This window comes from Bombina bombina, chromosome 2, assembly GCF_027579735.1.
Source record: "Bombina bombina isolate aBomBom1 chromosome 2, aBomBom1.pri, whole genome shotgun sequence".
NCBI lineage: Eukaryota > Metazoa > Chordata > Amphibia > Anura > Bombinatoridae > Bombina > Bombina bombina.
In genome coordinates, this window is record NC_069500.1 from 135,339,688 (window position 1) to 135,360,297 (window position 20,610).

The following is a 20,610-nucleotide window of genomic DNA, read 5'->3' on the forward strand; positions in this document are numbered from 1 at the left end:
CACACAACAAAACCCCCCCAATAAAATCCTATCTAAAAAACCTAAGCTCCCCATTGCCCTGAAAAGGGCATTGGATGGGCATTGCCCTTAAAAGGACATTTAGCTCTTTTTCCTTGCCCAAACTCTAAGCTAAAAATAAAACCCACCCAATAAACCCTTAAAAAAAACTAACACTAACCCCCGAAAATCCCCTTACAGTTTTTGAAGACTGGACATCCATCCTCAACGAAGTGGCAGAAATCCTCAGCAAAGCCAGCAGAAGTCTTCATCCAAGCGGGCCGAAGTCTTCATCTAAGCTGGCAGAAGTCTTTATCCAGACGGCATCTTCTATCTTCATCCATGCGGCGCAGAGCGGCTCCATCAGCCAATAGGATTAAGCTTGCATTTGATTGGAACAGCCAATAGGATTCTTTCACCTTTAATTCGGATTGGCTGATAGAATTCTATCAACCAATCGGAATTCAAGGGACGCCATCTTGGATGATGTCCCTTAAAGGAACCTTCATTCTTCATTAGCCATCGGAAGAAGAGGATGCTCCGCGCTGGATGTCTTGAAGATGGAGCCGCTCTGTGCCGGATGGATGAAGATAGAAGATGCCATCTGGATGAAGACTTCTGCAGGCTTGGATGAAGACTTTGGCCCGCTTGGATGAAGACTTCTGCCGGCTTCGCTGAGGACTATTGCTGCTTCGTTGAGGATGGATGTCGGGTCTTCAAAAACTGTAAGTGGATCTTTGGGGGTTAGTGTTAGGTTTTTTTTAAGGGTTTATTGGGTGGGTTTTATTTTTAGCTTAGTGCTTGGGCAAGGAAAAATGGGCAGTGCCCATCCAAATGCCCTTTTCAGGGCAATGACGAGCTTAGGTTTTTTTAAATAGGATTTTATATGGGGGGTTTGGTTGTGTGGGTGGTGGGTTTTACTTGAGACGAGAAAAGAGAAGCGCTGAGTCTTTTTAGTAAATATATGAAGTTTATTAGGAGCAGGCTTCCATCAAAGACATCAGGTAAGCTCCTATCTGGGTTTTACTGTTGGTGGGGGTATTTGCATTTTTTTTACAGGTAAAAGTGCTGATTTCTTTGGGGCAATGCCCCGCAAAAAGCCCTTTTAAGGGCTATTGGTGGTTTAGTTTAGACTATTTTTTTTTTTTTTTTGGGGGGCTTTTTTATTTTGATAGGGCTATTAGATTAGGTGTAATTAGTTTAAATATTTGATAATTTCTTTTATTATTTTGTAGTGTAAGGTTAGGTGTTAGTGTAACTCAGGTTAGATTTTATTTTACAGGTAAATTTGTATTTATTTTAACTAGGTAGCTAGTAAATAGTTAATAACTATTTAGTAACTAGTCTACCTAGTTAAAATAAATACAAACTTGCCTGTGAAATAAAAATAAAACCTAAGCTAGCTACAATGTAACTATTAGTTACATTGTAGCTAGCTTAGGGTTTATTTTATAGGTAAGTATTTAGTTTTAAAATAGGAATTATTTAGGTATTAATTGTAATTTTTATTTAGATTTAGTTTAATTATGTTCAAGTTAGTGGATGTTAGGGTTTAGGGTTAGATTTAGGGTTAGGTTTAGGGGTTTATAACTTTAGTATAGTGGTGGTGATTTTGGGGGCAGCAGATTAGAGGTTAATAACAGTAATGTAGGTTGCCGCAATGTTAGGGACAGCAGATTAGGGGTTAATAATATTTAACTAGTGTTTGTGATGCATGAGTGTGGCGGTTTAGGGGTTAATATGTTTATTATAGTGGCGGCGATGTCCAGAGTGGCAGATTAGGGGTAATAATTTTATTTTAGTGTTTGCGATGCGGTAGGGCCTCGGTTTAGGGGTTATTAGGTAGTTATGGGTGTTAGTGTACTTTTTAGCACTTTAGAAATGAGTTTTATGTTACGGCTTTGTAGTGTAAAACCTATAACTACTGACTTTCAGGTGGTGGTATAGATCTTGTAGTTATAGGCTATACCGCTTACTTTTTGGCCGGACAGGCAAACTCGTAATACCGGAGCTATGGAAGTCCCTTTGAAAAAGGACTTTTTGAAGCTGCGGTAGTTACGTTGCGTTACTGCCAAAAAAGTGTGCGGTACAGCTGTACCTGTAAAACTCATAAAACCAGCGGTAGTGAAAAAGAGCCATAATGCTGCTTTTTAACCCATAACGCAAAACTCGTAATCTAGCCGAATGTTTTGGAATTGGCGAAAAATGGGAAGCAAAATTTCCTCTGTGCAAAAAAATGCTGTCATTGAGCAAGTGAAAAAGTAGTAATCAAAACAAACTTTTTATTTTAACTGGGTTTTTTTTTCCTACTTTAGTCAAAGTACTAAAATTATTATATACAGAATACACTTTAAAATCCTGGACTACACAAATTAAAATAGCTAATACCCTATTTTTTCAGATATGTAAGAAAGCAGTTTCAGTAAATGTATTTCTTTGTCACCTTTTGTCAAGCTGTGTATAATATTATTTCTGGTTCACAAATCACTTGTAAAGTAAATATCCTTTAGATTTTTTTTCTATATTCAATAAAAACAATGGTATTCTGTGATTTTCAAAGCATGGGAATATTCTTTTGTATGATGCTTTGAAAATAAAAAAAAGAAAGAATGAAAGTAAAATAGATTACAGCTAGAATAATGTTAAAATGATTTTGTCAGTACTTTGAAATCATTATGAATTGGAAATTCTATATTTATTCTGAACTATTTAATGATGCTACATACACATGTATTATTCCAATTGTGGTACAACAAAACAGTTTCATTTTTTTGTAAATTAGTTCTAGTTTCTCTAAACAAAACTACCTAAATTATTTTTCAATTCATTATATAAATTAATTATATGAGTTACAAGCATGTTGATATTTTATTTAGTAATATAATTATTAATTTTAGTGTGTTTCTTATGCAATTTCCTCAAATAATTGTTATGTTTTAATAACCATATTGAATATTCTATTTAGTTAGTATATCAAAACAATTAACCACTCATTATGAATATTACAATATCCTACATTTTCCCCAAATATGTATGCAGACGATAAGTAGAAATAAAACAATCTACAAATCTCGCAAAACACGGCGTCACCAATTTTTAGTTGAATTGAGCAATTACATATACGTTGTAGCAGATAAGTAACGCACACATTTTTCACACGTCGGCCACAGTTTTTACTCCCATAAAGTAACATAGAACTGGCGTCGCAAGTCGGTATCACATATTCAGCGCAAGAACTTACGCGCGCAGAATGGAGATATTTTACTCCATTTTCACCTCGCCACATATAGGTAGGCGCAGTATAAAAGTACTGTAAATCTCTAAAAGCCTTAAAGGGACACTCAAGTCAAAATTAAACTTCCTGATTCAGATAGAGCATGCAATTGCAAACAACTTTCCAATTTACGTCCATTAACAAATTGTGCACAGTCTTTTTATATTTACACTTTTTGAGTCACCAGCTCCTACTGAGCATGCACAAGAATTCACAGCATATACGTATATACATTTGTGATTGGCTGATGGCTGTCACATGATACAGGGGGAGTGGAAATAGACATAATTTTGCAATTTATTTAAAAAAAATAAACTTCTCATTTGAAGTTCAGACTAAGTGCTATTGCATTGTCTTCTTATCATGCATTTGTTGATTATGCAATCTACTGTATTGACTGGTCCTTTAACAAATACCTAACGCATGCGCAATATCAACCCCTAAACTGCCTTCCTCCAACATTGCAATGTCTAATAAAAGTTATTAACCCCTAATCCGCCATCCCCGGACATTACTAAGTATCTAATTACACTATTAACCCCTAATCCGCCAACCCCCCACAATGCAAAGCATCTAATTACACTATTAACCCCTAATCCGCCATCCCCCCACATCACAAAATATCTAATTACACTATTAACCCCTAATCCGCAAAACCCCCACAACGCAAAGTATCTGATTACACTATTAACCCCAATCCGCCAACCCCCCACAACGAAAAAGTAGCTAATTAACCTATTAACCCCTAATCTGCCAACTCCCCACAATGCAAATGCATTATTAACCTATTAACCCCTAAACCGCCAACCTCCCACAACGCAAAGTATTAACCTTATAACTAACCCCCTAACCTAACACCCCCTAACTTAACCCCAATTAAAATACACTTACAAAAAATAAAAAAATACTAACTACATTAAAGATTAATTAAAAATTAAAAAAAATGGCCGAGGAGCAGTAGTCGGAAGCGCGGATCCAGATCGGTCAGGGAGGGCAGTGATCAGCGTCAAGTAGATCCTCTTCATGTGATCGTCCGCCGCACATTGAAGCTTGAATGCGATGTACCCCTTTTATATTGGGGTACCCTTGCATTCCTATTGGCTGAAAAGTACAAATCAGCCAATAGAATAAGAGCTGCTTACATTCTATTGGCTGTTCAAATCACAGAGGTAAAAAGTGTATTTATATAACCATGTTGGTTATGCAAACCTGGGGAATGGGTAATAAAGGGATTTGTTATCTTTTTAAACAATAAAAATTCTGGAGTAGACTGTCCCTTTAACTAGGCCCAATCAGTTGTTTTAAAATTGAATCTTTCTCAGCCAGTTCATTAAATAGGCACCTAACTTGAATGTAAAGCCAAGAAGTCACTGCAAATTATTTTAACACTTCCTACCTCTTGATAACAATTTTACTATATTTTACTATGTTTCTGAGTGCTGAAACCACTAAACAGCTAATCTAATCCCTGGTAATTTCCTGACTTGACTACTGTAATAATCTACTAACTGGCCTCCCCCTCTCCTACCTCTCTCCCCTTCAATTCATCCTAAATGCATCTGCCAGGCTAATCCACTTCTCTCGACGCCCTGTTTCTTCTGCACCTCTCTGTGAGTCCCTTTACTGGCTCCCCATTCACAGCAGAATTAAATTCAAAATTCTCACCCTGACCTACAAAGCCCTAACCAATGTTGCCCCACCCTACCTCACTCATCAACAAATATACTCCATCCCGCCCCCTAAGATCCAACAATGACCTGCTCCTTGCGTCTTCTACCATCACCTCCTCTCATGCTAGACTACAGGACTTCTCTCGTGCTGCACCAACCCTCTGAAATGCACTTCCTCGAGCTGTCAGACTTTCACCTAACCTCTCCTCCTTTAAGCGTTCCCTAGCAACCTTTTTGTTCAGGGAAGTTTATCACCCGACTCATTAACAAATTAACTTCACTTACCTAACAGTTGCAGTCATCTATCTCCTTACTAATATCTTTCTCACATTTGCAGTCCCCACCTCCTGTTTCCCATCCTCCTACCCATCTAGATTGTAAGTTCCCACAGGAATAGGGCCCTCAATTCCCCCTGTATTTGACTGTAAAATTGCATTGTTTCTCCGTTGTACTTTTATCCTTGTATCTATGGGCAGCGCTACGGAATCTGTTGGCGCTTTATAAATAAAAAATAATAATATATTTAACATAGGCATCTCTGAATGCCTATTCTTGTTTCCAGTAGATTTTGGACACTATGAAAATATCTTGATACAAAAATCAATGGGAATGCAACAGTGAAGAGCTAGAAATGTTTTTTTGTTGTTGTTGAAGAATTTGGTCCTTCATTCACAGCTTAGGTAGGCTGCCTTGCACAAAGGAGATGAGGAGTAGAATGCTTAAGATTCTTTTTAAACAGCAAGTCCAGCAAGTAAAAAACAAAAACAAAGCAAACCACAGGCCTATCCCTCTGTAGACAATATAAAGAAGATTGTTGGACCCAGCGGCTGAGATTAAATTGAGTGTGAAATGACTAAAAGCTCATGAGAAAAAGAAACAGGGTACAGATGGATTCATTTTTCTGTAGTAAACAGGTTCATGAGCAGAATAAAGTCTGTATTGCAGGAAGGAAAATTTCAATGCCAGAATCAAGCAACCCAAGAAGAAGTCCAATATATGAAAAGCACAAATATGTACAATTTGTCCATAATCCAAAAGCAGTCATATAAAGCCAGGGTTATAAAGTACACAAGCAGGGCTCTCTGAAGCATTCTGATACTTTTCAACATTTAGTGTTACCTACAAAAGATATAGGGGTCAATTTAGCATGGTGTGGATAGACATGATCCGCTATAGCGAATCTTGTCTGCCGCACATCAATAAATGCAGACAGCATAGGCTGTCAGTATTTATCATTGCACCAGCAGTTCTTGTGAATCGTATTGGATCAGGTTGATTTTTGGCAATGTCTATCCGCCACCTCAGAGTAGGCGGACAGGTTATGGAGCAGCAGTGTTTAGACCGCTGTTTCATAACTTGTGTTTCTGGCAAGCCTGAAGGCTTGCCAGAAACAAGGGGCATCAAGCTCCATACGGAGCATGATAAATTGGCCCCATAGGGTTAAATTAAGAGTGGAAAGCTAATGTTATTGCAGGTGCAATAAGCAGTATCACTTGACCGTGCTATTATTAGCGAGCAACTTGATATTACAAGTCGATAGTTAAATGCCATTTATGCAAAATGGGTTAGCGCGCCAGTCTTTGCTAGCGCTCAACCTATACTTTGAATGGCTACAGAAGTTTGAGCTTTCATAGATTGGAACAGCCAATAGAATGCGAGCTCAATCCTATTGGCTGATTGGATCAGCAAATAGGATTGAAGTTCAATCCTATTGGCTGATTGCATCAGCCAATAGGATTTTTTCACCTTTAATTCCAATTGGGTGATAGAATTCTATCAGCCAATCGGAATTCAAGGGACACCATCTTGGATGACGTAATTTAAAGGAACATTCATTCTGGAAGAAGATGTCAATTGAAGAGGATGCTCCGTGTCGGATGTCTTGAAGATGGAGCTGCTCCGCGTCAGAAGGCTGAAGATAGAAGATTTCGCCTGGATGAAGACTTCTGCCAGCTTGGATGAAGTCTTCTCCCGGCTTTGTTGAGGACTTCTTGCCTCTTGGATGAAGACTTCTCCCGGCTTCGTTGAGGATGGATGTCCGGTCTTCAAAACTGTAAGTAGATCTTCGGGGGTTAGTGTTCTAAGGAAGAATGGAACATCATTTTCCTAAGAACAGCAAAAGCATCTAATTATAAAGACTTAATCCCTAACATAATTAAAGCAATCTATCCTAATGCATCAGATAGATGCTGGAGAGAATGTGGAGAAAGAGGCACTCTAATCCACATATAGTGGTCCTGTCCAATCATTTCGAAATTTTGGTCCTCTGTATTAGAAGAAATAAAGAAACTACTCTCTACATAGATACCATTTGACCCCGCTACCATGTTACTACACAAACCTATTACTAAATTTTCCAAAGCACATAAACATGCCTTACTTATTCTTTTAAACAGCGCCAAACAACTTATTCCCAGATACTGGAAATAAAAGTCCATCCCTACCATCCCAGAGTGGCGATCCCAAGTACATTCCTAATAAAACTAGAAAAACTACACTACCAGCTAATTGATTAGACGGATCTATATTATAGTATAGCTATGATCCTGCACACAGAGATCAACTACTGATCCCCACTCCAATAATACATGGCAGGAATCTTAAGCCTAAAATCGCAGCTTAGCCATACACTATATTCTATTGCAGAAGATAACTTAATTTTATAATGTTTCATTGTTTTTGTGTTTTTAAGTTATTATGTTTATTTTCTAAAACACATTGTTGATGTTAACTCACAAACTGTATCCCTCATCAACATTCACAACAAGCCTTTTTACAGAGGAACAGATATCTAATGGACGACATTGTATTAACTACCTTTTGAAAACATGGACTGAACATAATGGACTATTATATTATTTATGTAAAACCTACCCCTTATCAGGAGATATTATGTATATACCGTTTCCTCCACTCACCTGTAATTCTACGAAAATTGTTTAATAAAAAATATTTTTTATAAAAACATTCTCTATTTCATGCAGCATCTCCAGAGCAGGATGAAGGATGAAGAGGCCCTTCATAAGGAGGAACCACAGCCGGAAGTGAGCGGTACAGCCCATAACTACAAGATCCGTACCGTAAACTGAAAGTCAGTAGTTATGGGTTTTGCGCTACAAAGCTGTAGCATAAAACTCATAACTAAAGTGTTACAAAGTACACTAACACCCATAAACGAGGCCCTCCCACATCACAAATACTAAAATAAAATTATAAACCCCTAATCTGCCACTCCGGACATCGCCACCACTATAATAAACATATTAACCCCTAAACTGCTGTACTCCCGCATCGCAAACACTAGTTAAATATTATTAACCCCTAATCTGCCACCCCTGTCACAGCCACCACTATACTAAAGTTATTAACCCCTAAACATAACCCTAAGTCTAACCCTAACACCCCTAACTTTAATATAATTAAAATAAATCTAAATAAAAATTACTATCATTAACTAAATAATTCCTATTAAAAACTAAAAACTTACCTATAAAATAAACCCTAAGCTAGCTACAATATAATTAAAAGTTACATTGTAGATATCTTAGGTTTTATTTTTATTTCACAGCTAAGTTTGTATTTATTTTAACTAGGTAGACTAGTTAGTAAATAGTTATTAACTATTTACTAGCTACCTAGTTAAAATGAATACAAATTTACCTGTAAAATAAAACCTAACCTGTCTTACACTAACACCTAACATTACACTACAATTAGATAAATTACATTAATTAAATACAATTAACTAAATAACAAAAAAAATAAACACTAAATTACACAAAATAAAAAAGATATTATCAAATATTTAAACTAATTGCACCTAATCTAATAGCCCTATCCAAATAAAAAAAGCCCCCCCAAAATAAAAAAACGTAGCCTAAACTAAACTGCCAATAGCCTTTTACCTATAAAAAAAAATACAAACAACCCGCCAACAGTAAAACCCACCACCCACACAACCAAACCCCCCAAATAAAATCCTATCTCAAAAACCTAAGCTCCCGATTGCCCTGAAAAAGGCATTTAGGTGGGCATTGCCCTTAAAAGGGCATTTAGCTATTTTCCATTGCCCAAACCCTAAGCTAAAAATAAAACCCACCCAATAAACCCACTTACAGTTTTTGAAGACCGGACATCCATCCTCATCAAGCCGGAAGAAGTCTTCATCTAAGCGGGCAGAAGTCCTCAATGAAGCCGGGCAAAGTCTTCATCCAAGCAACATGAAGTGGTCCTCCAGGCGGGTAGAAGTCTTCATCCAGATGGCATCTTCTATCTTCATCCTTACAACGCGGAGCGGCTCCATCTTCAAGACATCCGGCGCGAACCATCCTTTTTTGTCGATGGCTACTGAAGAATGAAGGTTCCTTTAAGGGACGTCATCCAAGATAACGTCCCTTGAATTCCGATTGGCTGATAGAATTCTAGCTCAATTCAAGCTAAATCCTATTGGTTTATTGCATCAGAAAAATGGAAAAATCCACAGCACCTTGTCAAATTTTCAACACTTTATTGCAATATCTTTTCTCCCATACAGGTACAAAGCAGGTAGCAGCAACGTTTCGGGGTATTATCCCTTAATCATGCTAATGAGCCTCATCTGATGAGTTACATTTATAGGCCTGCACTTTAACCCATAGTATACTGCTACAAAGTGAATTTTATCACTCAACATCACCACCTTGTGGTTATAAATATTATTACAGTTAAACACATATATAAATTTAAAAACAATATACAATTTACAATTTACATATTCATTTGTTGATGAATCTATATGCATATCTTTATCAATGCTCAATATTTCCTGCATTACATTACCTATTTATTCTCAGTTTTCATTGAACTTCCATCTATTATAGAAACACTTTGAGGACCAGCTCTCTATTAATTCCCTTAGGAATTAAAGCATCCAATTTATATATCCAATAAGACTACTATGTTACAGAGATTAAAAAACAATTGGGAGATATTGACACCTATAAACCAATACAGAGTAATCCGGTGGTTAAAATTCAGGCAGAAATAAAGAAAGTGTTAAATTGGGCACTTAGGATTGGCATTATAGACAAAAAGTTATCTGAATATCTATATATAGAATGTCCTAAAACGCCAATTTTTTACACGGTACCTAAGGTACATAAAAGTATAACAGAGCCACCTGGGCGGCCAATTGTGGCAGGAATAGAATCTGTCTTTACAAACATAGCCACATATATGGATAGAATTTTGCAGCCAGAGGTCCAAAAAATAACCTCTTATATTAAAGATACCAGTGATTTCATTGAAAAATTAAGGGGTTTACCATTGGCTAACGCAAAATGTATTCTATATACACTTGATGTAAGCAGTCTATACACTGTAATTAACCATGAAAGTGGCATAGGAGCATGTATCTTGGCACTAAGAAATTCTGAATTGTATGGTGAGAGTCAAATTTTATTCTTTGAAAATGTATTAAGAATAATACTATACAATAAATATTTCTTGTTTCAGGATGACTGGTTTTTGCAAACAAGGGGAACTGCCATGGGGTCCAACGTTGCCCCAGCATACACCAATATGTTCATGAATAGTGTTGAAGAAAAATTTGTATATGAAAATGAGTTGTTCATTAAATATGGAGCGTCATGGTGGCACTTCATAGATGACATATTTGGCGTGTGGTGGGGCGACGTTGGTACCCTATTGGCATTTGTTGAAGAATTGAATCAAGCAGTCAACAATTTAAAATTTACACTAACTTTCAGTGAGGAAAAAGTGGTATTCCTGGACACAGTAATACATATAAATAAGGAAACCTGTAAATTCAACATTGATATGCACCGAAAGAAAACAGATAGAAATACTTTGTTAAGGTATGAAAGCTTTCATAATGGGCTCTTAAAGAATTCTCTTCCACTTGGTCAGTTCAAAAGAGTTAAAAGAATTTCTAAATGATGAGTCTTTAGTTGAAAAGAGACTACAGGAAATGGGGGATGAGTTCCTACAAAGAGGATACCCTAGGAAGTTAATAGAGAAAGAGATCATGAGGGCACAAGGACAAGAAGAAAAAGATAATGTTCCTAGAACTAAGAGAGAAGATCAAGAAAGGTTGGTTTGTGTAACACAATTTAACCATATTAGCACAAAAGTGAGGAATATTATATCTAAACATTGGCACATCTAAAAAAAAATGTAGTTCTAATATAGAATCTTTTAAAAAAACACCTATGATGGCATACCGGAGAGTTCAAAATTTGGGTGATATGTTGGTCAGGAATGATTTGGGATCAAGAAAGAAACAAAAATATATCACCAAGAAAAGCTATGGAACTTTTCCATGCTTGGGTTGTGCAAGTTGTAGTGCGGTTATTAAAGGGAAAGAATTTCAACATCCCCAAACATGGAAAAAATTTAGCATTAACAATTTCTATACGTGTGACTCATCTATGTCGTATACCTTATTAAATGCCCATGTTCAAAAATCTATGTTGGTGAGACCACCAGAAGGGTACGAGATAGGATGAGTCAACACAGATCCAATATTAGATGTGGGGACCAGGAAGCCCCTGTATCTTGCCATTTTTTGAGTGCAGGCCACAATGTAAGCCAACTACAGTGGCAAATTATTGATGGAGTTGATAATTTAAGAAGAGGTGGCAATAAGGAAACTATATTAAAACAAAAAGAGTCTTATTGGATATATAAATTGGATGCTTTAATTCCCAAGGGAATTAATACAGTGCTGGACCTCAAAGTGTTTCTATAATAGATGGAAGTTCAATGAAAACTGAGAATAAATAGGTAATGTAATGCAGGAAATAAATTGTAAATTGTATATTGTTTTTAAATTTATATATGTGTTAACTGTAATAATATTTATAACCACAAGGTGGTGATGTTGAGTGATAAAATTCACTTTGTAACAGTATACTATGGGTTAAAGTGCAGGCCTATAAATGTAACTCATCAGATGAGGCTCATTAGCATGATTAAGGGATAATACCCCGAAACGTTGCTGCTACCTGCTTTGTACCTGTATGGGAGAAAAGATATTGCAATAAAATGTTGAAAATTTGACAAGGTGCTGTGGATTTTTCCATTTTTCTATATGTTTGGAGGTAATTTGGACGGTCCCTCCTGCCACTTGCATCTAATACTGTGGAGCTGGGCACGGTTGGTTTATTGCATCAGCCAATAGGATTTTTTACCCTTTAATTCCGATTGGCTGATAGAATTCTATCAGCCAATCGGAATTCAAGGGACGCCATCTTGGATGACGTCCCTTAAAGGGACCTTCATTCTTTAGTAGCCATCGACAGAAGAGGATGCTCTGTGCCGGATGTCTTGAAGATGGAGCCGCTCCGTGTCGGTAGCCTGAATATAGAAAATGCCAACTGGATGAAATATTCTGCCCGCCTGGATGACCACTTCTTGCCGCTTGGATGAAGACTTCTCCCGGCTTCATTGAGGACTTCTGCCCGCTTGGATGAAGACTTCTCCCGGCTTGATGAGGATGGATGTCCGGTCTTCAAAAACTGTAAGTGGATCTTCGGGGATTAGTGTTAGGTTTTTTTAAGGGTTTATTGGGTGGATTTTATTTTTATCTTAGGGTTTGGGCAATGGAAAAGAGCTAAATGCCCTTTTAAGGGCAATGCCCATCCAAATGCCCTTTTCAGGGCAATGGGGAGCTTAGGTTTTTTAGATAGGATTTTATTTGGGGTTTGGTTGTGTGGGTGGTGGGTTTTACTATTGGGGGTTGTTTTTATTCTTTTTACATTTAAAAAAGCTGATTTCTTTGGGACAATGCCCCGCAAAAGGCCCTTTTAAGGGCTATTGGCAGTTTAGTTTAGGCTAGGGTTTTTTTTTATTTTGGGGGGCTTTTTTTTGGATAGGACTATTAGATTAGGTGTAATTAGTTTAAATATTTGATAATTTCTTAGTGGTTTTTTTGTAATTTAGTTAATTGTATTTAATTAATGTAATTTATTTAATGGTAGTGTAATGTTAGGTGTTAGTGTAAGACAGGTTAGGTTTTATTTTACAGGTAAGTTTGTATTTATTTTAACTAGGTAGTTAGTAAATAGTTAATAACTATTTAGTAACTAGTCTACCTAGTTAAAATAAAAACAAACTTAGCTGTGAAATAAAAATAAAAGCTAAGCTAGCTACAATGTAACTATTAGTTATATTGCAGCTATCTTAGGGTTTATTTTACAGGTAAGTATTTAGTTTTAAATAGGAATTAGTTAGGCAATTATATTAATTTTTATTTAGATTTATTTTATTTATATTAAAGTAAGGGATGTTACGGTTAGTGTTAGACTTAGGGTTAGGTTTAGGGGTTAATATATTTATTTAGTATTAGTGAGGTGGGAGGCCAGAGGTTTAGGGGTTAATAACTTTAGTATAGTGGCAGGGGCGACATTGGGGGTGGCAGATTGGGGGTTAATAAGTGTAGGTAGGTAGCGATGAAATTGGGGACAGCAGATTAGGGGTTAATAAATCTATGTAGTTAGCGATGACATTGTAATGTAGGTGTCTGCGATGTCGGGGCAGCAGATTAGGGGTGTTTAGACTCGGGGTTTATGTTAGGGTGTTAGGTGTAAACATAAAATTTCTTTCCCCATAGGAATCAATGGGGCTGCGTTACAGAGCTTTATGCTCCGTTATTGCAGGTGTTAGGCTTTTTTTTAGCTGGCTCTCCCCATTGATGTCTATGGGGAAATCGTGCATGAGCACGTAAAACCAGTTCAAAGCAGCGCTGGTATTTGTGTGCGGTATGGAGCTCAACATTGCCATATTGCCTGCTAACGCCGGGTTTTTGCAAACCTGTAATAGCAGCGTTATAGGGAGGTGAGCGGTGGAAATAACTTGCAAGTTAGTACCGAGCCACCCATAACGCAAAACTCGTAATCTGGCTGATAGTTAGCAAAGTACAGGGTAACGTGCTATTTGTAATCTGTACATACCATAAATGGAGCTTGCAGGGCAAACATTGATGAGTCTGTAGGCTGTTACTGGTACAAGATACTGTACTTTATGTACACTAAAATAGACTGTACAACTGTATGTGCAACAAACACTTATTTTTTACAGTTGAGTACAATTCAGTAGTATTTCTATAAACCAAACTAAGGCTACTTTGCAAACTTTGGTTTTACTTTAAACTTTCATTTTTTCACTTTTTAAACTTTTATGAAATTTTTAAACTTTCATGTACATTGGTTTTTTTTAGCCTATATCAAACACAATTTAAGTAAGAGGAGCAAGATCATCCACATCACTGCCAGCTTCCTTATAGTGTTTCCATGGAATAATTTCATGATCTATAATTTCCACTGATGAACTGTCACAAATAGTGACAATATCCTGTCCTGTATTGCCTGAAGGACTTATCTGAGGATCATCTTGAGGAGGTGTTGTTGGCTTCTTCAGGAATATGCCAATTGTTGTTTTCCTAGTTTGATTTTTTTTTTTCCTCATAGATTTCTTTATATGCAGCAAACACTGAATGAACATTTTAATCTATCATTGTTCGGGTCCATATCTTCAGCATGCTTCAGCAAGCTGTTAAGATCTGCAAAGCATTTTGCTAACCCAATAACAGTAAAACTCTACCACACCTGTTCTTTTCCTTCTGCAGTTTCCTTTTCCCTTGTGTCATTTCAGCAATTCTTTCTTGTTTTAGCTCCAGCAATTCTTCTATAGTCAGCTCCCTAGGTACCACCACTAGGAGTTCTTCAATATCCTAATTGTCTATGTCAAAGTTCTGTCTGTTTTAACACCATTTCTAATAATATCTGAAATCTCCTGCCTGATCCTCTCAAAACCTTTCAAATCATGTACATACCGCTTCAGTATTTTTTTCCATATACCTTTCATGCACTGTGTGGCTACATTATCCCACGCCCAAGCAAGGTTCTATATGCGGTTGTATAAGTTGAATTCCTTCCAGAACTGCATCAGTGTCTTGCCAGTATCATTAGTTGCAGCAACAGCCTGAGCAAAGATCCTCCTCAGGTAGTAGACCTTAAAAAAAAAAAAATGAAATGACCCCCTTACCCATTCCCTTACCCATTGGCTGGATTAAAGAGGTGGTGTTTGGTGGGAGAAACACCACTTTGATGGTGCTCAAAAATCTTGAAAGATATGCCTTCTTCCAGACAGTACTTCTTCATTTCCCTGGCATAGCAATTAAGGGTATCATGTATTGATTGCAGCTACCTAGATGACTTGGAAAAAATATGAAGAGGTACAATATTAAATAGAAAATATATAATACACCCTAAAAATATAATATCTGGCTATAGAGAAAAAATATCCAAGTAAGCAAGCAACCATGGGGTGCTAATTAGACTATTATGATGCAATGTGACGTAATTTAAAATGTGTCAGGGTTACTGCTTACTAATGATCTGTCCCTTTAAGTGCTTCCTATATCAAGCACTTCCCCCCAGCACTCATTGCTGGTTAATTGAGAAAGGATTCACAGCACAAGCGTGTCACTGAGAGTTTTTCCTCACTCTCCAACAGCCTCTCTATTTCCTATTTGAAGAGTTCCTAAAAGTTACTGATAACATCTCTTATTTTCATTCCTACATTTAGCAGCTCTACTACTCAATTCAATACTGGAAGATTTTACCTATTGCAAGGAAATCAAACTGACTCGACATCTCATCCTGAAGCAGTTACAAGGTAACAGGATTCACAAGCCGCTTCAGACACAGCACAGCAAGTAGCGGTGACGTCATCAGTTGCAGCCAACAACCGCTCTCCCTGTGAGTACCACGCTGCTGTTCATAGCAAACGGACACAAGTAACAAACTCCTGCGTTCTCAGGTCAGAACTATTTAATCCATTATTATTCGTTATTTTTACATAATTTGATGAACTTTACCTGCCTAATCAAGGAATACAATAATTTACTTTACTGCTTAATTTGAACTGTTTGCATTAACAATTGCCATGAAATAATTACAGTTTATGAAGTTAATAAACTGACACTTATTGGGCAAATAGTAATACATTATATGAAGCACTAACAACGAATTCATCAAGCTTCTTTTATGTTACAAATCTACTTTTGAGGCAATTGCTGGTTCTGAGTTACAAAACAAAATTAAAGGCTTGTTCAAATTGCTACTATTACAGAATTAACCAGCCATAAGGAAGCAAGGATTTAGTGTTTGTGTACACAGAATTATCCTATACCAAACATATACACTCAACAGCAATTATGGAACAAGATCTTTTAAGTGATAAAGTACAAGTTCTGTCAGACAGATTAGAAGCTCTATCAGGTTCTTTCCATGAATTACAAGTGGAAAATCAGGCTTTGAAGGCCTGCTTAAGAGAGACTCTGGCACCTAAACCTGCAAGTGCAGATTCTATCCCTGAACCTATGGTCTCCCCCCCAGAAAAATTCTCTGGTGACCGTTCAAGATTCAGAGAGTTTAAAAACTCCTGCATGTTGCTTTTTCAATTAAAGCCACGCACTTATCCCACTGAAAGATCAAGAGTGCTCACTGTGATATCATATTTGAGGGGGGAACCTAGGGCTTGGGCTGACTCTTTTTTTGAAAATGATGATGCAATACTTGGATCCCTTGATGAGTTCTTTGATCAAATGTCAGCATTATATGATGACCCTTTCAAACAGGTCACAGCTGAAAACATACTTAGATCTTTAAAACAAAGAAAGAACCCTCTGGAGTCTTACATCACACAATTTAAAATTTCTGCCCGCGATTCGGGATGGAATGAGGTCTCCCTTAAAACTCAATATCGTTTAGGGTTGTCTGAGGATATAAAGGATGAACTCTCACGCACAGGTATTCCAGATTCATTGGAAGATTTCTTTTCTCTCACTATTAACATAGATAGACGGCTTAGGGAACGCCGCTCTGAAAAGGCTAGCGGTACAAGAAGCTTTCTCTCCACTCCTGTTTATCAAACTAAGGAATCGCCGCAAACTATGGACATAGGCTTTATGAAGGGTCCCCTCTCCTCTCAGGAAAAGACTAGGAGGAAGTTGCATAGTCTGTGCATGTATTGTGCCTGCCCCACACATGAAGTAAAGGACTGCCCAGTTCTCGCTAAGAATAAGAAGGGTAGGTTGCCTAACATCTCTGAATCCCTGCTGATGAAAACCATTAAACCCTCATATTTAACTATCCCTATTATTTTACAGTGGGATCAAATCAGGATAACAACTGAAGCTATCCTGGACACCGGCTCATGTAGAAATTTTGTTGATTTTTCTTTTGTGAAACAGAATAAAATACCTCTGGTCTCTAAGAGAACTCCGGTCTCTGTGAAGGTCATTGATGGCTCTTTTTTAAAATCAGGTCCTGTCACACACCAAACTACACCATTACAGGTAACATCTTGCACACACATCACAGAAACACTCACTTTTGATGTCATATCTTCACCAATGTTTAATGTAATCCTTGGTATAAATTGGTTTTGTAAACACAAACCAACTATAAACTGGAATGACCTCAGTTTATCTTTCCCTCATCTCACTCAAAATAGTAAGACATCATCAGATTTAATTATGCTACAGGTTGAGGATAATATTTTACCTAAACAATATGCAGACTTCTCAGATGTTTTTAATAAAAAAGAAGCTGAATGTTTGCCCCCTCATAGGGATTACGATTGTCCTATTGATTTACTCCCAGGAGTTTCAATTCCCTATGGACATATCTACCCCCTTTCAAAACCAGAATTAGAACACCTTAAAAATTATATCGATGAGAACCTCCGAAAAGGTTTTATAAGACCTAGTACCTCTCCTGCAGGTGCAGGCATATTTTTTGTCACCAATAAAGATGGCACGTTAAGACCAATTATCGATTACAGGGAATTGAACAGGCGTACCAGAAAAAACAGGTACCCCCTACCTTTGATCCCTGAATTAATTGAAAGATTAAGGGGGGCCTCAATTTTCACGAAATTGGATCTTCGAGGTGCCTATAATCTTATACGAATGAGAGCTGGCGACGAATGGCTCACTGCTTTTCGGACTAGATATGGGCTATTCGAATATACAGTGATGCCATTCGGTCTGTGCAATGCCCCAGCAACATTCCAATGCTTAATCAATTATCTTTTCAGAGATATTTGGGATGTATATGTTGTTGTCTATTTGGACGATATTCTAGTTTACTCACAAAATCTAGATCAACATAGAATACATGTTAGAGAGGTTCTCACTAGGTTACGAAAAAATAACCTATACGCTAAACTAGAAAAATGTATATTTGAATCAAATAATATCTCTTTCCTGGGTTATAACATCTCCCCTGAAGGAATCAAGATGCAAGATGACAAGGTTCAGGCTATTCATAACTGGCCAACTCCTCAATGTAAGAAAGATGTTCAACGTTTCCTTAGCTTCTCAAATTATTATAGGAAATTCATTCCTGGATTTGCTGCTATTACCAAACCTCTTACTGAGCTCACCAAATTGAATCATCCTTTCAGGCGGACAAGCCATACTCAACAGGTATTTGACCTTTTAAAAAATAAATTCACTACAGCACCCATTCTCCAATACCCGGATTTAGAAAAACAATTCATCCTGGAAGTTGATGCTTCTGAGTTCGCAATAGGGGCAATCCTCTCTCAACGGAAATCATTCAAAGATCCCTTACACCCGGTCGCATTTTTCTCTAGATTGATGCAACCAGCAGAGTTAAATTATCCAGTTGGCGAGAAAGAATTACTTGCAATAAAGTGTTCCTTCGATCACTGGAGGCACTTGCTTGAGGGCGCAACACAACCAACTGTCATATATACTGACCAGAAAAATCTGCAATATCTTCAGTCCAATCGAACCCTATCCTCCAGACAATTACGCTGGAGTCTTTACTTTTCTCGTTTCCATTACATCATTACCTACAGGCCTGGTACTAAAAATGGCAAGGCTGACGCCCTCTCTAGACAAGGTCCTAAACCTATAATACCATGCATTCCTACTACTGTTGTCCCTAAGGACTCTATCATTGGTGTTATAACAAGTCTAACTACAGTGTTAAAAGATGCTACTGCTATTGACCCATCAGTACCTCATACAGATCTTACCTACAATTCTGACGGCTTACTCTATAAGGACGGGAAGCTATACATACCTCCAAATCTTAGATCTTCAATCTTGAAAACAGTTCATGAGTCCCCCCTTGCTGGACACATGGGAAGGGATAAAACTTTGGATTTACTAAAGAGATCTTTTTGGTGGCCTACTCTTAACCTCGATCTCAAAGAATATATTTCTAAATGCGTTACATGTGCAACCTCCAAACCTTCTAAACAACTTCCTGTGGGTCTTTTACAGCCTTTACCTGTACCACAAGTACCCTGGGAGGCGGTATCTCTGGACTTTATCGTGGACTTACCTGTCTCTAACAAATACACCACTATAATGGTTGTCACCGATTTATTCTCAAAGATGGCACATTTCACACGGATTACCTCCCTACCCACTTCCAAGATCACAAGTGAATTGTTCATTCAAAACATTGTAAGACTGCATGGAATACCTAAAACCATCCTTAGTGACCGTGGAACCCAATTCACATCTAAATTCTGGAGAAATTTGTGTGCTGCTCTGCATATAGAACAAAAACTCACCACTGCCTACCATCCTCAAACGAATGGGCAGACGGAGAGGGTGAAGCAGTGGCTAGAACAATACCTACGTTGCTTCTGCTCTCACCAACAAGATTCATGGGCCTCCTACTTGCCCCTAGCAGAATTTGCCTATAATAATAATAAGAGTTCCACAACTGGCACATCACCATTTTTTGTAAATTATGGTTTACATCCAAATTTCACTCTACTTCCGAAGATTGACACCCCATGTCCTCAGGTGAATGATCTGGTTAACAACATTTCTGCCAACTTTTCTTCAATTCGTGAACATATTCTTCAGGCACAGGCATCACAACGCAGGTACTACGATCTTCGCCACAGACCTAGTCCTCAATATTCCGTAGGACAACAAGTATGGCTCTCCACTAAGAACCTCAAGATACCTTATCCTTGTAGGAAACTAGGTAAACTCTTTTTGGGTCCTTACCCTATCATCAGGGTAAATGGTCCAACAACAGTTACACTCCAACTGCCATCAACTTTTAAGATACATCCGACTTTCCATGTGTCTCTTATCAAACCTTGTAACCTACCCATATCAAATGTTACATCAGCAGACCCAATACCTTCTGCTACCCTTGATAGCCAGTATGAGGTTCATAGCATTCTGGATTCTAGACTCCGTCATGGGAATCTTTTCTATTTGGTTCATTGGAAAGGATTTGGACATGAAGATGATTCCTGGGAGCCTGCCTCGAACATATCTGCTCCACGTCTGATCTCTCTCTTCCATAGACGTAACCCTGATCGTCCCAGGCCTTGAACCTCGCTGTGGTTCTTTTTGTGGGGGGCTCTGTCAGGGTTACTGCTTACTAATGATCTGTCCCTTTAAGTGCTTCCTATATCAAGCACTTCCCCCCAGCACTCATTGCTGGTTAATTGAGAAAGGATTCACAGCACAAGCGTGTCACTGAGAGTTTTTCCTCACTCTCCAACAGCCTCTCTATTTCCTATTTGAAGAGTTCCTAAAAGTTACTGATAACATCTCTTATTTTCATTCCTACATTTAGCAGCTCTACTACTCAATTC